Here is a 22,479-nt window from a genome sequence, read left to right on the forward strand (position 1 = left end):
TAAGTAATATTACGTAAGAATAGTTATTGGCGTCATGACGTAAGAACAGTACTAACGCATACTTTCAAGTACTTCAAACCACACATGTCACATTAGTCAGATAATAATCAAATAGCGAACGCATACAACATATTACATTAATTTTCAAATATCAATTAAAATAAAATTGTTTACTGGCTGTGGACAGAAACTTTTTGTTACGTTACTCACTTTGATACTGACAGTCGTGATTGTAGCAAGGAGAAAGATTGTTTGAATTTACTCTTTGGTAAGGACTGTCATTTACCTAACAGTTACTCTGATATTTCTTTGTAATAAAAGTTATAAACTATGCCACAAGCTATAAATTAGAAACTGTGCTTTGACAGTGAAATTCAGTTTCCAAGTCACGTAAAGTTACCGATTTTTTATTATGACAGTTACTCTATTTTCGCAAATGAATTAATACTGGCTTTTGCATCATTCTATTTCCGACACTATTCATACTACAGCCAAAGGTTTCATTATTACGTAATTGTCCAAAACTTGGAAAAATTATGTTTTGCTAATCTAATAAATTAATGTTCATTTTATTTTCAGTTCATTTTCTCATTGTCTCGGTTCGGACAAAGGGATAGGATGGATATTACTTGGATAACGACGTAGGAAAATTATTTATGGCACAATATGCACGGTCGGACGCGGTGGCCGAGCGGTTCTAGGTGCTTCAGTCCGGAACCGCGCGACTGCTACGGTCGCAGGTTCGAATCCTGCCTCGGGCATGGTTGTGTGTGATGTCCTCAAGTTAGTTAGGTTTAAGTAGTTCTAAGTTCTAGGGAACTGATGACCTCAGATGTTAAGTCCCATAGTGCTCAGAGCCATTTGAACCAAGCCAATATGCACGAAAACAAGGTTATTCAAGCAATAAAATTCCAACTACGCTGGTCAGCCTAATACACTTCCAGTTATAAAAAGTCTAGATCTTACTTGACATCATGATGCAGTTGGTTTGTCGAGCGGCTTCATTTAGCGGTAAAAGAGGGCACAGGTTGATCTTCTTGCCACACCATAGCCAATAACGAGGGCCCACAGTACTCCTGATGTTATGTGAGTTACTCCTGCTGCATTTGTTCTGTGCCCAATAAATGCCATACACATAGCTGGCTCATATTAAGCATCCGCCAAAACAACAATTTCAGTTTTCACTGCTCCGCACTTCGGAAACGGACTTTTTATCTCCGCACTTTTGCATAGCCACATCGGCGAATACACACAACCAACGACACCAATCGCCTCCTCGCGGCTGCGAACTGCTACTTTTTTGGCGCGCTCGCACGCCCAGCGATAATGCATTTACAATTTATTACACTCTTTGACAATAGCTTTTCCCTGATTAGGCCAGCGTGTCTACTTACAATGTTATCATTCCATGCGTATTCTCTTTCTTAAATAACAAATAGCATTCATAACTTGCCAACATATTTACAAGAATAATATTCAGCACAACTAATAAAACAAACTACGTGAAACACGTAGAAAACGTATGATCATCCCACAGAGTTGTGTTGTTATACGTTCTGTGCTGCAAGCTGCTGTACGCTATGGATCATGTACGGATACCATCTGAGAATGATTCGAAGTGTTTTGAGTATATTGGACCACGGGATGTCCAACTGTCGTGACACAGCACGCTCTCTGCCTGATGTTCGGGAATTGCGCGGAGCGTTGTCTGCCATAGTAACAGCGATTTCGTCAACCCCATCTGTGGTGCAACCGGTCGTCGGCCTCTTCCCGGAGCGACACCCAGTTCTCCAGTTGTTTTGAACTTCTTCATCATGCTTCGCACAGCAGATGGAGAAAGAGGACTCTTCTGTAATCCTTTCAGCCGGCGATATCTCGAAGTGCAGCTGCAGTATTACCGTTTTTTGATAATAGAGCTTCGCCAATAATGCCCTGCTCCTTTTGTCCATGCTCATGTTGACACGTCAACAAGCGTACTGCGACTGGTCAGATATGTGATACTATGAATCACGGTGACTGATGACAGCACCTGGTGGTCATAGTTGGAACTGGACGGTGGCTCTGTGACGTATGGACATCGGGCACTCCATACTCTGGACATTAATGCACATTAATGCTACCAAGTTTGGTAGCCGCATGGTAATTAGTTTCCGTGTTATAGCTTGTTAAATAGGGAAAGTTTAACTAAAGCCACCCAGTAGCACAGTATAGCTTTGTGCGTAGTCTCAGGTGAAACAATAACACAATTTCAGAACAAGTCTCGTACGTAAAATGTTAGTTTATACTACTCTTTGTTCAGTAAGAGATCAAACATGCACAATGTAAGGTGATTTTTATCGAGGCAAAGCAAGTAATACATCGATGTTGTGGAAAACTTCCTTTTCTGTAAAATGCATCTGTGATACATTATTTTACAATTGTCCTCCTTCCCTTTCTCTTTCAGGATACCGACCAGAATATACGTAAGTCCGCTGTAGTCTGTTGGTTTTATGAATAATAATCACTGTGTAATATCACATCACTTTTACTTTAGTACATAATCAGTCTTGAATTCGTTTCATGTTAGGATTATGAAAGTATATTCTGGCCGTTTTAAGCGAGTGGAAGGCGGTATGTTCGATGATGCAACGATCGGGAGCCATTAGAGCTCTGTCGTTAATTATTCAGTTAATTAAAATTAACCTGCGTTTTTAAACGAATCCCTATAATCTTGTTTGCAAAATACTTCCACGTATGTATCAGAATTAACTTACGGGATCTACCGTCATCATGCATACCGCTGATCAACATCGAGCATTGGCCCGTACTCTTTCTATGAAACTGAGAACTAAAACAAGACGAAATAACTTAGCAGGAAATACAAGAAGCAAAACCTCGTATTTAAATGACTAAACAATTCCGTCAGATACAAGAAAGTCTGTTCCATAAAATTTTGAAGTATTTCCCTTCGCTGAATACCTATAATTCAAAATTACTTCAAAAGCTAAATAAAGCACGAAAGGAAGGCCTCGACAGCCAGAGGTATGTACGGTTCCTAAAAAATATGATGCCGCGCTTTTTGGAAGACACACCAGTGGACGTAAGGCAGTCCATGTGATGCTACCGTGACGGATGTCCCGACATTCTCGCACAGATAATTACACCCCTTCTTAACAGAAAATTAGGAGACTTTTGGATTGGTCATTAGGGAAACTGAAATAGTCTGCACGCTTAGATTTTTAGTTCCTGGACTTTTATCTGTGGGGAAAATAGAAACAAGAGGTCAACAATGAAACACCGACGAGTCTCGAAGAAAAGAACTGACAAATAGGACGGATTGTCGTAGGATACGTCCAGATAGGGATATTCCATGAGACAAATAGGACGGATTGTCCTAGGATACGTCCAGATAGGGATATTCCATGATCAATGATATTAACAAAATATATTGATATTGAAAGTCTAAACATACATATTTTAGTATCGATATCAAATTTTATGAACACTTTGATATCGAAGTCAATGACATGATATCGGCCTTCGATGCTGGCAAAAAAACAGGCTACTTGTTACTTAAATCAATAATTTTTTCGTTATTTGAACACTTTTTCAACAAGTTCATGACGACACAAGTGCTACACATTTGCAACTTATCAAAACGTAGCCATGGGGGCGGGAAGCAACTGAGGGCCAATATCTATTGTTGTAGCCTTTCATTGACCATTCAATGCATGTTTCCATGGTGTCAAGTAGGTGAGCAACACGTTGATACTTCCAGAATGAAATTTCACTCTGCAGCAGAGAGTGTGTTGATACGAAACTTCCGGGCAGATTAAAAGTGTGTGTCGGGCCTAGTCTCGAACTCGGACCTTCGCCTTTTAGGGCCAAGTACTCTACCGACTGAGCTACCCAACCACAACTCACCAACCCTCCTCACAGCTTTAATTCCGCCAGTGCCTCGTCTCCTACCTTCCAAACTTTGCAGAAGCTCTCACGCATACCTTGCAGAAATAGCAGTCCTGGAAGAAAGGATATTGAAGAAATATTGCTTAGCCACACCCCAGGAGATGTTTCCAGGATGAAATTTCACTCTGCACCGGATCGTGCGGTTATATGAAACGCGAAGGTCCCGAGTTCGAGTCTCGGTCCAGCACACAGTTTCAATCTGCTAGGAAGTTTGACGTTGATACTTGGCGGGAAAACAAAAAACTATAAAAGACTGCACTTAAAAGTTTGAGCTGTGTATCCACATCGTTAGCTATTGAAAGATTGTCCTCAAAAGCGGGATGCACGCAAGGCCGGTTCAAGGCCCAAGCGACACAACTGGCCGGTGTGGGTGCTAAGACGAGAGGCCGCCAGAGCTGCTCCTAGTGTAAAATTTGTACACATGAAGTTCTCTAAGGCTGTAGATACAGAAATAAGGACTAGCTCAGTAGGCGTACAGTTGAAGAGGAATGGACATCTCTAAAAAGGGCTATCACAGAAGCTGGGAAGGATAGCAGGTACAAAGAAGGTAACTGCGAAGAAAGCATTGGTAACAGAAGAAATACTTCAATTGATCGATGAAAGGAGGAAGTACAAAAACGTTCCGGGAAACTCAGGAATAGAGAAATACGTACAAGTCGCTGAAGAATGAAATAAATAGGAAGTGCAGGGAAGCTAAGACGAATTGGCTGCAGGAAAAATGTGAAGACATCGAAAGAGAAATGACTATCGGAAGGACAGACTTAGCATACAGGAAAGTCAAAACAACCTTCTGTGACATTAAAAGCAAGGGTGATAACATTAAGAGTGCAACGGGAATTCCACTGTTCAACGCAGAGGAGAGAGCGGATAGGTGGAAAGAATCCATTGAAAGCCTCTGTGAGGGCGAAGATTTGTCTGATGTGATAGAAGAAGAAACAGGAGTCGATTTAGAAGAGATAGGGGGTCCAGTATTAGAATTTAAAAGAGCTTTGGAGGACTTAAGATCAAATTAGGCAGAAGAGATAGGTAGCATTCCATCAGAATTTCTAAAATCATTGGGGGAAGTGCCAACAAAACGACTATTCACGTTCGTGTGTAGAATGTCTGAGTCTGGCGACATAACCATCTGACTTTCGGAAAAGCATCATCCACACATTTCCGAAGACGGCAAGAGCTGACAAGTGCGAGAATTACCGCACAATCAGTTTAACAGCTCATGTATTCAAATGCTTACAAGAATAATATACAGAAGAATGGAAAAGAAAATTGAGGATGCGCTAGATGAATTTTGGCTTTAGGAAAGGTAAAGTCACGAGAGAGGCAATTCTTACGTTGCGGTTAATAATGGAAGCAAGAATAATGAAAAATCAAGACACTTTCGTAGGATTTGTCGACCTGAAAAAAGCGTTCGACAGTGTAAAATGGTGCAAGATGTTCAAAATTCTGAGAAAAGTAGGGGTAAGCTATAGGGAGAGACGGGTCATATACAATATGTACAACAGCTAAGCGGGAATAATAGCGCTGAATGGCCAAGAACGAAGTGCTCGTATTAAAAAGTGTGTAAGGCAAGGATGTAGCCTTTCGCCCCTAATGTTGAATCTGTACATCCAGGAAGCAACGATGGAAATAAAAGAAAGGTCAGGAGTGGAATTAAAATTCAGGGTGAAAGGATATCAATGATACAATTCGCTGATGACATTGCTATCCTGAGTGAAAGTGAAGAAGAATTACATGATCTTCTGAACGGAATGAACAGTCTAATGAGTATAGAATATAGATTGAGAGTAAATCGAAGAAAGACGAAGGTAATGAGAAGCAGTCAAAAGAGAACAGCGAGAAACCTATCAGGACAGATGGTCACGAAGTATATGAAGTTAAGGAATTCTGCTACTTATGCAGTAAAAATAACCAATGACGGCCGGAGCAAGGAGGACATCAAAAGCAGACTAACAATGGTAAAAGGGGCATTTCTGGCCATGAGATGTTTACTAATATCAAATATCGGCTTTAATTTGAGGAAGAAATTTCTGAGAATGCACGTCTGGAGTACAGCATTGTATGGTAGTGACATGGACTGTGGGAAAACCGGAACAGACGAGAATCGAAGCAGTTGAGATGTGGTGCTACAGACGAATGTTCAGAATTAGGTGGACTAATAAGGTAAGGAATGAGGAGATTCTACGCAGAATCGGAGGGGAAAGGAATATGTGGAAAACACTGATAAGGAGAAGGGACAGTATGGTAGGACATCTTTTAAGACATTAGGGAATGGTTTCCATGGTACTAGAGGGAGCTGCAGAGGAAGACAGAGATTGGAATACATCCGGCAAATAAGTGAGGACGTAGGCTGTAAGTGCTACTCTGAGATGAAGAGGTTAGCACAGGAGAGGAATTCGTGGAGGGCCGCATCAAACCAGTCAGAAGACTGATGAAAAAAAAAAAAAAAAGGCAGTGACATTAATAAACACACGAATCACATCCGAGTTACGTATTTGCGTACATTTGGTACAGCAGTGGTCTCATTTGTGGTGTCTCTTCTCCTCAGTGCGGGGCAGTGGTTTGCGTGCTCTTATACGGTTACTATTAGATCAAATTCGATACGTGTTATGTCACTGAAGTACTCTTCGAAGACATACAGTTTGAATGTGCAAGGTATTGTGCGAGACGAAAATACATTTGCTGGTACAATTGTGGATTCTTCGGTTTGCTCCGGGACGAGACTGAATGGAAGTATATAAACACACGAATTATTAGCTAACTTTATTATAAAATAGATATGGCGGTTTACTCAGCTTCGTACAATCCATTTCCACAGGAATGATCTGACTGTTACAACTGCCTATGGATGTTAAAGTCTCGCTTGATACACAAAAATTTGCAATACTCTTCACTTGAAGTGTAACAGACATTGTTGCCTTGATCGCTGACTACGACCTGGGCCAAGCATCCCTCTGCTTAGCCGTAACTAGACAATCGATTGCGGTGACGTAGTGAAGCTGCAGGAGGCGTGGCTACGCCAGCGTTTCTCATTCGTCGGTGTGGCATGAAGCGACCACCACTTTCTGTAGCTTCTTTGCTAGCGAGGTTACCTGTTCTTTGGACGAAACCACACAAGATGTCCAAGAAGTCCTGCTATAGTTTCAAGAACCATAATTTGGATGGTATTGGAAACAGAGCACCGCGGTATGTTGTAAAACGTTTAGCAGGTCTCAAAGTTGTCTTTTGTGCTATGCCAGAATTCCAACGTGTGGTACACTCGTAGCTCGTAGAACACAAAGCGATAATCGAGTTCTGCCCATGTACGGGTCAGCATTGCAGCGACGGTTGTGGTAGCTTCAATGATTGGTGCACGAAGGGTAGCAGTGTCATAAATGGTGATGTGTGCACGCTAGCCTTGTCATAACAACACAAACTGGAGCCTAATGGCGTGACAGTGGGTGAGCTCGGAGGCCATGCGACGGGTCCATCATGACCCAACCACCTCTCAGGAAATGTGTCATTCAGCACATTCCACAAATTCACATTGGAATAGGGGAGCAGGTGGAGAGGGCGGGTGCATCATCACATCTTCAAGTTGGAAGATAATGGATGGCTACCTATCTTCGATCTCTGGTAGCAGCAACTGTTCGGGCGTTTCTAGGTAACTGCGAAGAAAAATGGGCTATCATTCGTAGTGTGCATTAGGCTACACAATATTTTAATCTTCGGCCTATCACGGATATATTCGTCTGTGTTGCGTGGAGTTTCAGCACCCGAAATATTAATGTTGAGAAGATTCACGAGTCAAGAAAAGCGGAATGCTTGCTTCATCTGAAAACAGGCACTTCTTCAGGTAGTCTTTTGCAGCACCTATGCAGGCCAGCATGCAATATGCAATACGTACCAGAGTGGATGATCGTTTGGCTGTTATACTTGTACCATTTGCAGTTTGTAAATAAAAAGTCGTAACCGCTAATTTAACGATTTATGGACAGCTGACCTTGCTTCCTGCAATTCGCGTGATGCACGATGCATTGAGTTATAGGGGATACAGAGCCTGTGTTTAAATGACGTACATCCACTCTGAGAAAGGTCTTGTTTCTCTCTAACGTTTTTTTAATCACCTCACTACACTTTTCATTCACAGGGTGCCCTCCCAAACAGCCGTCAACAATTCCATAGTACCGCTGTACAGATTTGGATTCTGCAGACCAGATGACTCATTGTATTTTCTCCAGGTCCGTCGCCATTTTGGTGCACTACCTGTCAAATCTGCAACAAAGGAAAAAGAGCAACAAACCATGTTCTAGACCTCGCGTAGTTTCCAAGTTACGATTTTTTGGTTCAAAATGGCTCTGAGCACTATGGGACTCAACTGCTGAGGTCATTAGTCCCCTAGAACTTAGAACTAGTTAAACCTAACTAACCTAAGGACATCACAGACAGCCATGCCCGAGGCAGGATTCGAACCTGCGACCGTAGCGGTCTTGCGGTTCCAGACTGCAGCGCCTTTAACCGCACGGCCACTTCGGCCGGCTACGATTTTTTGAAATGATAGCAGGACCCTTTAGACCACAGTATTAGACCAGTCCAGAATGCCACCGCTGATACACCGTCCATTGACATTAATGTGACCACCACCTATATTCGACATCAAAAGCAATAACCTCTCTCAGATGGCTGGTGGCAGCATTGGCAATGGAGGATGAGTAAAGCGTGTCGGGGGTACGCGGAAAACAGTGCGGAAACAGAGTCTGATGTCCAGAAGGGCATGGTCATTGGCTTCCGGGTCAAGCGTGGAAGTATTTCCGAAGCGGCTAAGTTTGTAAGCTAGTCACATGCTGCTGTGGTTAACGTATGCCGTGCATGACAAAATGGTGCTATCCAAAATGGTACCGAGGCATCTGTGGTGCACCACAGGCCATACGTGACAGGTGTCAACAACGACTGCAGAGATGTGTGCAGGCGAATAGATGTGAAACTGTTAAGCAAGTGACCACCCATATGAATCAAGGGGCTGCCAACAGTGTCTCCTGAACGATCATTCAGCGGACGTTGCTGCATATGGGCCTCCACAGCAGCTGCATGGCTCATGCACCCATGCTGACTGATCGTCAGCGACAAAGGCTGGAATTTGCACACCAATAGCGAATCTGGATGTCCACTGAATGGCGACAGGTGGTCTTTTGAGGTGATTCACGCTCCATCGGATAGACGGCAAATGGGGTCTATGCCTTGAAACATCAGAGAAAACTAAAAAATTCCGACCGAACAGACCTTAAAAGGCCCAACGGTACCGACAGGCCGCCGTGTCATCCTCAGCCCACAGGCGACACTGGATGTGGATATGGAGGGGCATGTGGTCAGCGTACTGCTGTTTGCCTCACAAGGGCTGAGTGCAGCCCGCCTGCCAACTACGCTTGGCAGACCAGATGGTCACCCATCAAAGTGCTAGCCTAGTCCAACAGCGCTTAACTTCGGTGATCTGACTGGAACCAGTGTTACCACTGCGGCAAAGCCGTTTGCATCAGAGTGCAAACACCCCGCAACAATCTTCGAAAGAGTCATGTCGGAACGAGGGAGCGTTATGGTCTGGGGAATGGGGGAATGTTTTTGTGGCATTCCCTGGGTGATCTCGTGATCCTGGAAGGCACAATGGATCAACACAAATAAGTATCTGTTCTGGCGTAACCACAAGCGCCGGAACGAGGACGAAGAACGGAAGACTGGAGAAGGCGGTGAGGAAACGTCAGCCAATAGCCTGCTGACAAGGACCGCGTTGCGTCAGGAGCTATATCTGCAAGAAGTGAATATAAGCGCCGCTCCTGCCGGACTCGGTCACTCAGATCGGTTCCATATACGGACTTCAGTGGACGGTTGTAGACTGGCACTCGCATAACAGACTGTAGTGGTTGGTATCATGTGCTTACTTGGACTTTCTCTATAACGAAGACTATTACTGTTTGTATGTCATGAATTCTTTACAGACGAATGGAAAAACTGGTAGAAACCGACCTCGGGGAAGATCAGTTTGGATTCCGTAGAAATGTTGGAACACGTGAGGCAATACTGACACTATGATTTATCTTAGAAAATAGATTAAGGAAAGACAAATCTACGTTTCTAGCATTTGCAGACTTAGAGAAAGCTTTTGACAATGTTGACTGGAATACTCTCTTTCAAATTATGAAGGTGGCAGGGGTAAAATACAGGGAGCGAAAGGCTATTTACAATTTGTACAGAAACCAGATGACAGTTATAAGAGTCGAGGGGCATGAAAGGGAAGCAGTGGTTAGGAACGGAGTGAGACAGGGTAGTAGCCTTTCCCCGATGTTATGCAATCTTTATATTGAGCAAACAGTAAAGGAAACAAAAGAAAAATTCGGAGTAGTAATTAAAATCCATGGAGAAGAAATAAAAACTTTGAGGTTCGCCGATGACATTGTAATTCTGTCAGAGACAGCAAAGGACCTGGAAGAGCAGCTGAACGGAATGGACAGTGTCTTGAATGGAGGATATAAGATGAACATCAACAAAAGCAAAACGAGGATAATGGAATGTAGCCGAATTAAATCGGGTGATGCTGAGGGTATTAGATTAGGAAATGAGACGCTTAAAGTAGTAAATGAGTTTTGCTATTGGGGGAGCAAAATAACTGATGATGCTCGAAGTAGAGAGGATATAAAATGTAGACTGGCAATGGCAAGGAAATCGTTTCTGAAGAAGAGAAATTTGTTAACATCGAGTATAAATTTAAGTGTCAGGAAGTCGTTTCTGAAAGTATTTGTGTGGAGTGTGGCCATGTATGGAAGTGAAACGTGGACGATAAATATTTTGGACAAGAAGAGAATAGAAGCTTTCGAAATGTGGTGCTACAGAAGAATGCTGAAGATTAGATAGGTAGATCACATAACTAATGAGGAGGTATTGAATAGAATTAGGGAGAAGAGAAATTTGTGGCACACATTGACTAGAAGAAGGCAACGGTTGGTAGGACATGTTCTGAGGCATCAAGTGATCACCGATTCAGTATTAGAGGGCAGCGTGGAGGGTAAAAATTGTAGAGGGAGATCAAGAGATAAATACACTAAGCAAATTCAGAGGGATGTAGGTTGCAGTAGGTACTGGGAGATGAAGAAGCTTGTACAGGATAGAGTAGCATGGAGAGCTGCATCAAACCAGTCTCTGGACTGAAGACCACAACAACAACAACATGTCACTTGCAACACTGATGTAACTCCAAAGTCAAGTATCGTCAATTTGATTTGTAGAAATAAAACTACTAATATTATTTTCTTGAACTGTTGTATAGCATTCAGAGAACGCAAGATCCAACAATATCTACCCTTGGGGAGCATATCCACCCCCACATACAGTTCGTTTTTACTCGGCGCGATGGCAGAACAATGCAACTTGTCTCAAAGCTCGCAGTGCGTATACGTGGTTTGAAAATCCCTAGGATTAGTTTACCATACTGCTCTGGCTACAAAAACTCACCAGATTTCAAGCCAATCAAAATGGTTCAAATGGCTCTGAGCACTATGGGACTTAACATCTTAGGTCATCAGCCCCCTAGAACTTAGAACTACTTAAACCTAACTTACCTAAGGACATCACACACATCCATGCCCGAGGTAGGATTCGATCCTGCGACCCGTCCCGCGGTTCCGGACTGCAGCGCCTAGAAGCGCACGGCCACCGCGGCCGGCTTGAAGCCAATCCTCAGCCGAGAAACCTAGTGTAGCTGTCGACGCCACTGGAGTCGACATGGGTGCACGCCCGTGGCCATTTCTCCCAGAGCCACATCGATTCTCTGCCAGCATGACTCGCAGCGGTCCGCGCTTCACAAGGTGGTTACTCAAGCTTCTGATACGTGATAACTTTCATGTGACTGGACGGTGTATTTCGGACGGTTTTGCTGTGCACACTGGTCCCTACATATGCAAAGCGGTAGATGCGCTTCCCACCTGCGGTTTCCGCAGATGTGACGTAGGCAGGCGTGGGACAGTAGGCAGCTGGAGACGCGGTCTGAGGTAAACACTGACGTCACACGCGGCGAATTTGCCGGCACTCCCCAGGTGGGCGGGCGCGGGGAGACCACACACGGCGCGGAAGGCCGTTCCACGCATGCGCACGACTCATTTATCGTCACGGCTTCCCCAGCTGTGTGCGGCCACATAGAGGTCATCTGGGCGGCAACCCATCTCCGTAGCCGTGATTGCTAACGCATACCTTTGCTGTGGCACTTGACTCCGATGTTCGGAGGTTCGAATCCAGGTGGTGGATGAAAGTTCCACTGCCAGAATTTGGTCTACAAGGGGAGGAGAGTTGGTGGCGTAAAGTTCCTGATCAGTGATCTTTGTGCAAGTGTCCTGGATTAAATTTGAAACCTCTCCACTGTGTCTAAAGTTCTAAGGTCATGTGATACTGTTGATCTTAATCTTTCCATCGAAAAGGAATTTTAAGCTTGATACTACTCGGGCTAGGCTATGTGCTGACACAGGGTTTTACCCTCTCCCTTTGTCATGGTCATTCAACGCAGACATGACACTACACCATAGACGCGTCCATTAGACTCACCTGCGCTCCACAAATACACCACTTTGACATATCAACAATGTACGGGGCAAGCATTCGCTGGGGAAGAGTGCCCTTCCTGCTAGGCGGCTGAAAGCACCCCGAGCGATTCCCCAGCAAGCAGTGCCATACGACATTTATGGTTCAAATGGCTCTAAGCACTATGGGGCTTCCTCGTTCCTCTCTGTGGCGTCCAAGATTTTCGGAGTTTCCGAAGTATTATCCGGTTATCCTTCTGGCCCCGCTACAACACCGGCCGGCCGTCGCTGTATTGTGCTTCAGCGCTCAGGTGTCCCAACCGTCCGTCTTGGGATACTTCCTGTGTTCAGCAGTCCAACACACTTGTGTGGGCTTTACCACCCAGGGCCTGAGTTAAGCCTGCCATTTCATTTCACTAGTGTTCCAACCTCTGCTGGTATAGGCAATCATCCATTAACGCCGTTGTCATGATAAAGACAATCCATTACCTTTCATGCAACAAGTGTTAACAACTATTTACAACGTGTACGTGCAATGCCAGTCTTCTTTGAATATACATTTATACAGTGTACAACCTGTCAAATGATACCTAATTAACCGCGCGACAGCTACGGTCGCAGGTTCGAATCCTGCCTTGGGCATGGATGTGTGTGATGTCCTTAGGTTAGTTAAAGTAGTTCTAAGTTCTCGGGGACTGATGACCTCGGCCGTTAAGTCCTATAGTGTTCAGAACCATTTGAACCATTTTTGATACCTAATTCCGGTTTTAAATCACGGCAAAGTATGTAGATGAGTGCTTGAAAGGTGTGAAATTATAGCCACCTTACACAGTAACCATAAAGCTGGGCAGATATAATCACAAAGCTTGTGCGGCATTTTACTTTGTGAAATTTTATTTCGAACCCTGCAGAGACAAATAAATGGATTGTCAACTATCCGTTTTGTATATTGATAGGAGTAATGATTCTACATTCATTCGAATCTTACCATATAGATGGCTGGGTCTGCGGTTAAATCTTAAGGTGAGAGGTCAGTGTGACGATTGAAACGAAAACAGCAGTGCGATCCAACAGCCACGTGATCCTGCTCATCATCCAGTGTCATGACTGTCAGTTGCTCTGAGAACACCGTTACAGGTAAATCGCCGTTGGTATTGCATCTTTTCGAAGAAGAAGTGGAGATCCACTTCAGTATACTGAAGTCTTCCGCCACTGGTTCTAGATACGAAGAATATCTTGTATATTTTGTAGACAAATAATAAATGTAGTTGATAATATTGCCCTATGTAGTTGACTGGCACGTGGTCTAGTGCCTTGATTATTTTCACTTTTATTGGAAAGGTGAGTGAGATTGTCCTTTACTGCCAAGAAATTTTCTTTGAATATCCTGAGCGACGTATATTTGTATGACCACCTAGTTTTAGAGAACACTAGAATGTTAGGTATTATTTCCGTACGCATTACACTTTCTCTAACGGGCCTCAGTACGCAGGTATAAAATTAGCTAATACACTGCCTAGTGCAGTCATGGCTCTTCCTACAGTTAAAATGAAACAACAGCTTAAGAAATTTTTAGTAAAACACCCTTTCTACACATTAGAAGATTACCATACTTATATGAAGAACAACAAATGCTTTGAGAAATTATGTGAATAGAAATCAGTAAACATATTATTGTAATTTTGTTGTAAATTAATGACGTATTCAGAAGAATGTGTCTTGTGTATTGTACAAATAACTTTAATCATTACTGTTTCTTTGTACATGTTCAATGTACCGTTCGATGTTGAATAAAGCTATTATTATTATTATTATTATTATTATTAGAGAACCTAATAACATCTTTTATTGTTTCTAGATGTAGCGAATCTTCCGACCACTCCTAAGTTCATTGACAACTAAGTTTAGTCTGTGCGATCCACAATGGAAATAAACAGCTGAAGGATAATTTCCTCTAAACCTAGCCTGAACTTCAGTTTCATGGCCTGCCATTGCCGAATAGCCACCAAAGACCAAGCCTATCAACTTATGCATATCAACTTATTCATATTTTCAACAAACTGTAAAATAGTTGGTGAAATTCCCTCCGTATCCAGTATAGTTAGCTCTGAAATCCATAAAAATTCTTCTTTTACTGGAAGCTCAATTTACCGTCTACAAATCGTACTCTCTCCGACAGTGACAGTAATGTCAGCTGTTTCATCAGCCAGTAGAGAAAACGCTGGTGATGAGTGTACCTCCTCAACAGTTGGTGTTGTAATACAGAACATCATGTTCTCATTAATTACTTTTTGGCATTGTGTGATGTGCTTTTTGCTTCTCCAGTATGGTTTTGTAAATGATCATCCGACACTTTGTCGCCCGCACTTACTGTAAATAAAACTGAATCCTGAAAATTTCCTCTGCTCGTATTCTTTCCTCTAATGGGTATCTCATGAGTTCCACAAAATATTAAAGTAGCGAGAATTAATATCAATTTTTTCCTGTTCGTACTTACAAGCTCTGTGATCCCATTGCCTAATTATTCGAACACGTTTTTCTTTCTCATTTCTAAGGATTCATAAAACTTTTGGCCTTACTTGTAGATTCGAGATGCCAGATGCTCTTTTCTTGGCCTCAAGCATCTTCGCGAAATGTTTGTAATCTTGGTCAGCCTTTATCACAAAAACATCAAACATTCCTATTTTTAAAATTGGTTTGGAAAGTGTACAGGATTTATATTGTCCTCCCTTCAACTTGGGTGTATACGCTAGCGATGAGTACTTCTCTAGTCACGTTTTTGAAAGGACCTTTTTGTGCTTTTTTTATCACAAATGACCTATTTTAACTCGTGGGTCGAATTTAGAGGACGTAGGTTTTGTTAGTGACTACTACTTGACTTCGTCTGACAGTGATGGTTTATACATTCACCTAAATCAAAGTTGTGATGAATTGTTAGTGAATGTACTATAGTTCCTCCACCTTGTTGACAGCAGAAACTGAAGTTGATGCGTTGACGTCATCCCACTCAGTAGCGTCAGGTGCAGTGATGTCAGCAGACTCTTGGTGAAAGAATATTACTGATGGTGGAAGAACGTTGTGGCAGTGCCACTTCTGATCAGTGGCAATGGCAGACATTATGCCAGACAGGTATCATGAAGTTTCAGCTTGTGTTGAGAATAAACTAGTTGTTGGGGGACACACTTTCGAAGATATTGGACCTGGAACTTTTAATGGTGGAGGCCCCTTTTCTGTGTAGCAGAAACAGCTGTTTGTCGAAAAAAGTTCTTAATATCCATCTCTGAAATAAATGCAGGAGAACTTAACTTCACAATATTTAAGAGTAATCCACTTAATGGGATCTTTAACCTGACATTGTAAACCTGCTTACGGATTTAGTGTCTTTTTTATTAGAAACATCAATATGCGTTATTCATAAAGATGTCTATTCAACTGAAAATTGTAGGTGCACTAAGCCCAAGTAACGAGAAACAAAATCTAAGGAACACTATGTAATAGTGGTTATGTTTTTGACATTTACACTTTCGTCGATTTATTTACACTTATTTATAACTTATTTACACTGATTGAATACACTTAAGTATGTTCAGACCAAATGAGGGGAACTATATACATTGAAAAACTAGGTTTTGACAAGTTAACAGTGAACATACGCATGTTGTATTGTCGCATGGTCTTGGGTAGGATTGGGGAGAGTGGATGACTTGTCAAGAATGTTGTGTACCTTGAGACCGCTTGAATTCATATTTAAAAAAATGAAGTAAATATGTAAAAAAAAACATTATATAAAAATATTGTGCTATGAAGAGCATACTGAACGGATTATTTTAGTCAAGATAGACACAAAGCTCACACTCACCACAGAAGTAAAAGTTTGTATGCCAACTAGCCCCACACTCACCACAGCAGTAAAAGTTTATATGCCAACTAGCCTCTCAGATGATGAAGAGATTGAAGAAATGTGTGACGAGATAAAACAAATTGTTCAGATAGTTAAGGAAGACGAAAACTTATTAGTTATGGAGGACTGGAGTTCGATAGTAGGAAAAAGAAGAAACGATAGTAGGTGAATATGGACTGGGGGAAAGGAATGAAAGAAAGATCCGCCTGGTAGTGTTTTGTGCAGAGCATATTTAATCATCGCTAACACTAATCATAAAAGAAAGTTGTACACTTGGAAGAGCCCTGGAAGCACCGGAAGGTTTCAGATTAATTACATAATGGTAAGACAGAGATTAAGAATCAGATCTTAAATTGTAAGACGTTTCCTGGGGCGGATGTGGACTCTGACCTCAGTTTTTTGGTTTGGGGTAGGAAATTAGGGAGATGGGACGTGGATAAGTTGAAGGCACTAAAGGTTGTTGAGAGATTCAGAGGGAGCATTATGCAACAGTTGATTAGAACGAGGGAAAGGAATACAATACAAAACGAATGGGTAGCTTTAAGAGATGAAATAGTGAAGGCAGCAGAGGATCAAATAGATAGAAAGACAAGGTGTAGCAGGAATCCTTGGATAACACAAGAGATATTGAATTTGACTGATGATGGGAGAAAATGTAAAAATACTGCAAGCAAAGCAGGCGAAAGGGAATACAAACGTTTAAAAATCAGATAGACAGGAAGTAAGTGGTTAAGCGGCAATGGCTAGAGGACAAATGTAAGGTTTAGAAGCGTATTTCGAGAGTGGAAAGGTTGATACTACCTACAGGAGAAATAAAAATAATAATAAAAAAAAACAAAGAGGCCATTCGAGAGAAGAGAAGCAACTGTGTGAATATCAAGAGCTCAGATGGAAAGCCAGTCCTAAGCAAAGAACGGAAAGCGGGAAGATGGAAGAAGTATGCAGGGGTCTATACAAGGGAGACAAACTTGAAGGAAATATTATAGAAAGGGAAATGGACATAGGTGAAGATAAGATGGGAGATACGATACTGCGAGAAGAATTTCACAGAGCTCTGAACGATCTAAGTCGAAACAAGGCCCTGGGAGTAGACGACATTCCGTCAGAACTACTAATAATCTTGGGAGAACCACCCATGACAAAACTACAGGCGCTCTGCATCGCGGTGTAGCTTGCTCGCCAGGTTTCGAGAGGGTGCGTTTCTGGATGAGGTATCGAATATATTGCTTCCCCCTACTTATACCTCCCGAGGAGATCACGAATGTAAAATTAGAGAGATTAGAGCGCGCACGGAGGCTTTCAGACAGTCGTTCTTCCCGCGAACCATACGCGACTGGAACAGGAAAGGGAGGTAATGACAGTGGCACGTAAAGTGCCCTACGCCACACACCGTTGGGTGGTTCAAAAATGGCTCTGAGCACTATGGGACTCAACTGCTGAGGTCATTAGTCCCCTGGAACTTAGAACCAGTTAAACCTAACTAACCTAAAGACATCACAAACATCCATGCCCAAGGCAGGATTCGAACCTGCGACCGTAGCGGTCTTGCGGTTCCAGACTGCAGCGCCTTTAACCACACGGTCACTTCGGCCGGCACACCGTTGGGTGGCTCGCGGAGTATAAATGTAGATGTAGATGTAGATGTAGAACACTTCCATCTGGTGTGCAAGATGTATACGACTAGAGGAATGACCTTAGACTTCAAGAAGGACGTAAAAACTCCAATTCCAAAGAAAATAATTGCTTACAGGCATGAAAATTACCAAACTATCACTTTAATAAGTCGTGTTTGCAAAATACTAGCATGAATTCCTTACAGAAGAATGGAAAAACTAGTAGAGGACGAGCTCGAGGAAAATACGTGGGGCAATACTGACCCTACAACGTCTCAAAGAAGCCAGGTTAAGAAAAGACAAACCCATGTTTATAGCATTAGTAAACAAAGAGAAAGATTTTGAGAATGTTGACTGGAATAACCTCTTCGAAATTCTGAAAGTAACAGGGGTAAAATACAGGTAGTCAAAGGCTATTTACAAATTGTACAAAAACCAGATAGCTGCTGTAAGAGTTGAGGGGCATGGAAGGGAAGCAGTGTTCGAGAAGAGAGTGAGACAGACATCTCCTATGTTATTAAATATGTACATTGAACAAACAGTAAAGGAAAACAAAGAAAAATTTGGAGTAGTAATTAAAGTTCAGAAGAAAGAAATAAAAACTTTGAGGTTTGCCGATGACACTAGAATTCTGTCAGAGACAGTAAAGGACTTCGAAGAGCATTTGAACGAAATGGACATTGTCTTGAAAGGAAGATATAAGATGAACATCAACAAAAGCAAAAAAAGGCTAACGAAATGTAGTCGAGTTAAATCTGGTGATGTTAAGAGAATTACATTAGGAAACGAGACGCTTAAAGCAGTAAATGAGGTTTGCTATTTGGGCAGCAAAATAAGTGATGATGGCTGAGGTAGAGAGGATATAAAACGTAGACTGGCAATGCTAAGAAAAGCATTTATGAATAACATAAATTTGCTAACATCGAATATAGATTTATGTGTTAGGAAGTCTTTCCTGAAAGTATTTGTCTGAAGTGAAGCCATGCATGGAAGTGAAACGTGGACGATAAACAGTTTACACAAGAAAAGAATAGAAGCTTTCAGAATGTGGTGCTACAGAAGAATGCTGAAGATTAGATGGGTAGTTCACGTAACTTATGAGGAGATACTGGATATAATTGGGGAGAGAAGAAATCTGTGGGACAACTTGAAAAGAAGGGCTCGGTTGATAGGCCACATTCTGAAACATCAAGAGATTGGTGAATTTGGTATCGAAGGGATGTGTGGGGGATGGGGGGGGGGGTGGTAAAATAAATGGAGGGGACCAAGAGATGAATAAAGTAAGCAGATTCAGAAGGATGTAGACAGCAGTAGTTATTGGGTGATGAAGAGGGAGCAAGGAGAGCTGCATCAAACCAGTCTTCGCACTGAAGACCACAACAACAACAACAAATATTTTATTACTAAACGAAATTCGGAGGATGCTCAGGAAGCAGAGGCTGTTTCACTCTCGGTTCAAAAGGGAACGCAAAAATGACGATAAGCAAAGGTTAGCAGCGATTTGGATGTCAGTGAAGAGACCTATGCGCCAAGGATACAACAAATACCACAGTCACACCTTAGCAAAAATCTGCCAGAGAAACCGAGGAGCCGGCCGGAGTGGCCGAGCGGTTCTAGGCGCTACAGTCTGGAACCGCGCGACCACTACGGTCGCAGTTTCGAATCCTACCTCGGGTATGGATGTGTGTGATGTCCTAAGGTTAGTTAGGTTTAAGTAGTTCTAAGTTCTAGGTGACTGATGACCTCAGAAGTTAAGTCCCATAGTGCTCAGAGCCATTTGAACCATTTTTAGAAACCGAGGAAATTCTGGTCTTATGTAAAATCGCTAAGCAGGTTTAAGGCTTCCGTTCAGTCCCTTGTTGACCTGTCTGGTGCGGCTCTTGAAGACAGCAAAACGAAGGCGTAAGTTTTAAAATTCACATTCAGGCAATCGTTCAACCAGGACAATCATACAAACATACGTCATTTGACCATCGGACAGTCTCCCGTATGGGCGACATAGTAATAAGCATCCCTGGCGTAGAGAAACAACTGAAAGATTTGAAAGTAAATAAATCGCTAGGTTCGGATGGAATCGCAGTTCGATTTTACAAAGAGTATTCTGCGGCATTGGCCGCTTACCTGCATTTATCGTGAATCTCTCGCGCAGCACAAAGTCTCAAGCGACTGGAAAAAGGCGCAGGTGTATAAGAAGGGTAAACGAACGGATCCGCAAAATTACAGACCAATTTCTCCAACTTCTGTTTGCTGCATAATCCTTGAACATCTCATTTCGAATATAATAAATTTTCTTGTGACTGAGAAGCTTTCGCCAACGAATCAGCATGGTTTAAGAAAGTTTCACTCGTGCGAAACACAGCTTTCCCTTTTCTCACTTGATATACTACGATCTATGAATAATAGGCTACATGCAGATTCCATATTTCTAGATTTCCGGAAAGCATTTGACACGGTGCCCCATAGCAGACTGTTAACTAAGGTACGAGCATATGACCCAAGTTCACAGATATATGAGTGACTCGAAGACTTCTTAAGTAATAGAACCCAGTATGTTGTTCTCGACGGCGAGTATCAAAGACAAGGGCATCGTTAGGAGTGCCCCAGGGAGGTGTGGTAGGACCTTTATTGTTCTCTATATACATAAATGATTTGGTGGACAGGGTGGGCAGAAATTGCGGTTGTTTGGTGATTATGTCGTGGTGTATGGTAAGGTGTCGAAGTTGAGTGACTGTAGGAAGATGCAAGACGACTTAGACAAAATTTCCGGTTGGTGAGATGAATGGCAGCTAGTTGTAAAAGTGGGAAAGTGCACGTTAATGCGGATGAGTAGAAAGATCAAACCCGTAATGTTCGGATACAGTATTACTAGTATCCTACTTGAGTCGTTTAAATATCTGGGCGTAACGTTGCAAAGCGATATGAGATGGAAAGAACATGTGAGAACTATGGTAGGGAAGGTGAATGGTCAGTTTCGGTTTATGGGGAGAATTGTAGGAGAGAGTCACTAACCTGTAAAGGAAACCGTACATAGGACGCTGGTGCGACCTATTCTCGAGTACTGCTCGAGTGTTTGGGATCCGTTCCAGGTCGGATTGAAGGAAGACATCGAGGCAATTCAGAGGCGTGCTGCCAGATTTGTTACCTGCAGGTTCGAACAACACGTAAGTATTACGGAGATACTTCAGAAACTCAAATAGGAATCACTGGAGGGATGGCGACGTTCTTTCCAAGGATCTCTACTGAGAAATTTTAAGAGAACCGGCATTTGAAGGTGACTGCCGAACGATTCTACTGCTGCCAATATACCGGGTGATCAAAAAGTCAGTATAAATTTGAAAACTGAATAAATCACGCAAAAATGTAGATAGAGAGGTACAAATTGACACACATGCTTGGAATGACATGGGGTTTTATTGGAACAAAAAAAATACAAACGTTCAAAAATGTCCGACAGATGGCGCTTCATCTGATCAGAATAGCAATAATTAGCATAACAAAGTAAGGCAAAGCGAAGATGACGTTCTTTACAGGAAATGCTCAATATGTCCACCATCATTCCTCAACAATAGCTGTAGTCGAGGAATAATGTTGTTAACAGCACTGTAAAGCATGTCAGAAGTTATGGTGAGGCACTGGCGTCGGATGTTGTCTTTTAGCATCCCTAGAGATGTCGGTCGATCACGATACACTTGCGATTCAGGTAACCCCAAAGCCAATAATCGCACGGACTGAGATCTGGGGACCTGGGAGGCCGAGCATGACGAAAGTGGCGGCTGAGCATACGATCATCACCAAACGACGCGCGCAAGAGATCTTTCACGCGTCTAGCAATATGGGGTGTTTTTTTTTTTTGGTTCTTCTAAAACCCCTTGTCATTCCAAGCATGTGGGTCAATTTTTACCTCTCTATCTACATTATTCCGTGGTTTATTAAGTTTTCAAATTTATACCGACTTTTTGATCACCCGGTACATTCCGCGTAAGGACCACGAAGATAAGGTACGAGAAATCAGGGCTCATACGGACACATATAGGCAGTCGTTTTTCCCTCGCTCTATTTGCGACTGGAACAAGGAAGGAAATGGCTAGTAATGGTACTGGGTACCCTGTGTCACGCACCGTACGGTGTGTTGCGGAGTATTTATGTAGATGTAGATCTAGATCTACCTTTATTCCTTTTCATGACTTTTGACTACTCATTGTATTACCCATTTGAGAAAGACTACCACTATATTGTCATCAACAGACAAATTTATCCAGGTATTCTGCATAGGTAGTCGTGCGTTCTGTTTCTTTCGTACTAGTCTTACATTTGAGTCATTCCTCCTTCGTTAACAGCACCGGAGGCCACATAAGCAAATGCCGAAAGTTACCAGCACACTATGTATAGTCTCATCGAGGACAGTTCATCGATTAAACCCTTCGATCCATGGTCTGAAACCGTATTTCACATACTTACCAGGGACATACGATAAATAAACAGATTC

Source organism: Schistocerca americana, chromosome 3 (genome assembly GCF_021461395.2).
Source record: "Schistocerca americana isolate TAMUIC-IGC-003095 chromosome 3, iqSchAmer2.1, whole genome shotgun sequence".
NCBI lineage: Eukaryota > Metazoa > Arthropoda > Insecta > Orthoptera > Acrididae > Schistocerca > Schistocerca americana.